The sequence below is a fragment of the Physeter macrocephalus genome, chromosome 15, assembly GCF_002837175.3.
Source record: "Physeter macrocephalus isolate SW-GA chromosome 15, ASM283717v5, whole genome shotgun sequence".
Lineage (NCBI taxonomy): Eukaryota > Metazoa > Chordata > Mammalia > Artiodactyla > Physeteridae > Physeter > Physeter macrocephalus.
Window position 1 is genome coordinate 57382917 of NC_041228.1, and position 4202 is coordinate 57387118.

Sequence of the window (4202 nt, forward strand, 5' to 3'; positions counted from 1 at the left end):
CCATGGGCATTTAGGTTGCTTCCATGACATGGCTATTGTAAATAGTGCTGCAATGAACATTGGGGTGCATGTGTCCTTTTGAATTATGGTTTTCTCTGGGTATATGCCCAGGAATGGGATTGCTGGATCATATGGTAATTCTGTTTTTAGTTTTTTAAGGAACCTCCATACTGTTCTCCATAGTGGCTCTATCAATTTACATTCCCACCAACAGTGCAGGAGGGTTCCCTTTTCTCCACACCCTCTCCAGCATGAAATGGTAAATTTTAAAGGAAGCTGAAAAATGCTTCTTGGAAGAAAAAATAATGAACCTATTGAAATGATCATCTTCCCCTTCCAAGAAATAGTATGTGCTAAAAATAGATTCATTGACAGCTTAACTCCGTCAAGAATTAAGGAAGAGTGATAAGAGATAGGTAAAATTAGACAGCTCTACCTGCCCCTCAATCCTCAGTGTTCCTTGAACCACTGTCAAAAAGAATACTAGAATAGATAAGTCACTGTGACTGACAATATATTCTACTTTCTTGTTTTCAGTTATATTGTGGTTAATGCTGGGAAGTGTGGACTGTTAAATGTGCAGTTCTCTGAATTTTACTTGCTTTTGTTCAGTGCTGTTTTGCCTCACATCTTCAAAGGAAATTCAGCATTCATTTCAAAAGAAATTGTTTTTCTTTTTTGTACATTTATAATGTATTTATATATATTGCATGTTATATACATTATATAATACATTTTAAGAGAGGAATGCTTATACCATTAAAATAAGATTTGAATCAAAGCAAATTATGGAAAGAAAACCCACCCCCAAAACATACCTTCTACAGAAATCCTTCATTGGTTTAATTATTACTTGGAATTATATCTGGGACCGCTCTTGTACTCCCCATCACGCCAAGGCTGGAGCATCAGGTGTCACTGGGTTTCTTTTGATGGTGATGGTGGTGGTGGTGGTGATTAATGATGGTAGCTAACATTTATTGAGCATTTATAAGGGCTTGGCAGGTGTTAACTCATTTCATGCTCATAGGAACCTAGAAGGCATAATTATTTCCATTTTACAAATGAGGAAGCTGAAACAGAGAGATGAAGTAACAGCTCAGAGTTGCATATTTATGGATAGAGCTGGGCACACATCTGGCCATCTGGCTCCAGAGTCTAGAGTCTTGACCACCACATTGCCTCTTCTGGATATGTATACTTAGGCCCAAATCTTTGAATAAATAGACCATTTAAGAACTGCATGAACAAGCTGGGGAAAGAGTTTACTGGCATTTTCATTTTAAATCTTGTTATGTGGAACAATGGAAACCCAAATGGGAAGACTAAGTGGTGTTAAGTGATTGTCAAAGACTACAATACTGAAGGTTCACCTCCAGTTTCATTGGCAGAAATGGAGTTCTCAGAAATACATTAGTTATTTCTTTACTTCCCTTTAATAAAGTGTTTCAAAGTTAAAGCGCGGATAAACTCCACATTAATTGTATGGCTGCTATTCCTGTTGAGTGAGGACTATGCTAACCTTTTCATGTCCCGGGTCTCCCAGAAAGGACAGTCTGTGTCTGGGAGAGGCAGCCCCACCCCAGCTGTCAGTAGGCTTTGTTCAAGGGACTGTTGTTAGGTGCCTTTCTCCATTATATATTGTCATTCCCTGATCTTTTTTTTTTTTTTTTTTTTGATCTGTTTAAATTACTCACCCTAAAGTCTGTTGGCTTTTTCATCACTTATAGAAAACATCTGTTACCCTCAAAGGCTATTAATGGTGGCCACAAAGTCCTGTCAGAGGTCCTCATTTTACTGGCCCTTTGTATGTGTGTTGGATGCTGTGTCTTGTATACAATAAAGGTAATTCTAGGCCAGATTTTTCGCAAATGCTGATCAGAGAAGACTGCATCCAAATCACCTGGGGAGCTTGTTAAAAAGGGAAATTCCCAAGTCCCACCCTAGATTTGCCAGCTCACTCTCTGGGGTTGCTTCCCTCATTTGCATTTTTAGTAAGCACCCCAGGTGCTTCTGATGTACTGGAAAGTGAAAAACCACTGTTCAAAAGGCTACATTAAATGAAATGTATACATCTCAGTACTGTAAGAGAGGCAGATGTGATTAAAGCCGTGCCTATAACGAGCCTGTAGTCTGCTAGGGAAGATAACATATAGAAATAATGCACAGTGAAAATTAAGTACCATAAAAGTAGAAACAGCTACTTGCAGGTAGCAGAAGTCAGAGAATCTTCTAGAGATTTTTTTGTTTAGTGCAAGGTATATACATGTGGGTGATTCTTCATTCATTTAGCACATGTAAAGTCCTGCAGTTCATTTTTTATCTCCTTTACCAACTCACTGGATAACGTCTAGAATTTGCATAATTTTTCGAGATGAAGACAAAACTTTCATATTATTGAAGGCTACTACACCTAAAAAAAGTTTTCCTTTCCGTAAACTACCAAGCATACTATGCACTCATGGTATTTCTGATTTTATTTTTTAACAGGAGATTGCTAGCATTTTATGACACAGAACCATCTACACTGAGAGCTTCCCCTTCAGTGAGACTGTGCCCAGAAATTGTCCCAAGTGTTTGTTAATGTTCAACGCTTTTCATAAAAAGTCACTGTTCCCCTTCATCATGGTTGTTTATAGGCCAGATATGAATAATGGAAGGAGAAGAGAACTAACTTTATTAACTACTGTGCACCAGGCACTGTGCCAGGCAAACTTCAGAGAGGTTAAGTAAATGAGCCAGGCCACACAGCTGCTAAAGCCAAGAGAATGGAAAGCCTAGGTAGTCGGTGAGGTGGTGGCTTTTGCCGGCAAGCGTCTTGTTAATTTATTGACAAACATATGAGTACCTGCTGCATTGGCACTGGAAGGATACAGAGATAAATACAGTGCCAGATCTTGGAGAGTATTCGATCTAATGAGAAATCAGAGATTTACACAGTTAACCAATACAGGTGAGTGAAGGGCACTGACATTTGCACTTACTGGGCTATGCTTTTTCAATATATAATATTATCCCATTTAACCATCCCCAGCAAACCTGCCAAGTGGTCGAAGTCTGTTATATAGATGAGGGAATTGCGGTTCAGAGAAAGCAAGTTACCCAAGGTTACCCACCTCGTAAGTAGCAGGGCTCAGATTTGCATCCAAGTCTGTGACTGCAAAACCTCTGTCTTCCTTGGGAATTCGAATGACAGAATCTGCATTCTGATAAGGGGAATGTGGAGGCTCTCCGGAGCTACATTTGATGCACTCTACCTGGATACTTAGGAATCAATAGGATTTATTTAGAAGGAAAGTCCAAGCAGTGCTGCAACAGAAGCAAAGGTGCAGAGGAGTAGAAGTGTGTGGGAATGGACGTTAGGCCATTTCCACGTAAGCAGAGCAGATATGAAACCATCGTGAGAGGTGGACTAGGAAGGTGGGCTCCGGGGAGACCAGGTCCTACCTCAAGCTTTAGCTAAGGATGATGAGACCTGAAGGGCTAATCTCAAGAAATATCTGTGTTAAAAAATGAACAAAACTTGATAACTAATTGGATGTTGTGTGGGGCCGGGGGAGGGGGTGGGGGGGGATGGGAAGGGGGTCGACATGAATCAAAGCTGATTAAATGAATCACTGGAGTAGTGCTGTAAGGACAAATGAAAGAATCCATTAGAACATAGGTTACAGCTCCAAGTAATGCAGAAAATAGTGTTCAGCTTCACCTTGTGAACTTAGCTTGTTTTCCCAGTGGTTAATTCATATGGAATGTGTTCTATAACTGCTGTTTTCTATGAATATAAAGCTATGCCTTAATATTCTAGGATATCTCTTTAATTTTTTTAAACAAAGACAGAAAGTAAGGTCTATGCCGTCAGATACACCCATGTACATATATATAAATATACATATAGAAGGACTAGGAAATGTGACTGACATCATGATTTTCCACATTTTACAAAACAACATTTCTTTCTGTAACCAGAAAGAAAAATAACTTAAACAAAAAAAAGCCAGGGCTTCCCTGGTGGCGCAGTGGTTGAGAGTTCGCCTGCCGATGCAGGGGACACGGGTTCGTGCTCCTGTCCGGCAAGATCCCACCGCGGCTGGGCCCGTGAGCCATGGCTGCTGAGCCTGCGCGTCCGGAGCCTGTGCTCCGCAACGGGAGAGGCCACAACAGTGAGAGGCCCGCATACCGCAAAAAAAAAAAAAGCCAAATAG

At 40.4% G+C, this 4202-nt stretch overlaps 1 protein-coding gene across 1 annotated transcript in view; it reads left to right on the forward strand.

The window, feature by feature from the left end:
* The window catches only part of MRPS28 (mitochondrial ribosomal protein S28), a 112456-nt gene that overhangs the window by 102826 nt on the left and 5428 nt on the right, over positions 1 to 4202 (forward strand). The gene's annotated exons all lie outside the window — the stretch shown is intronic.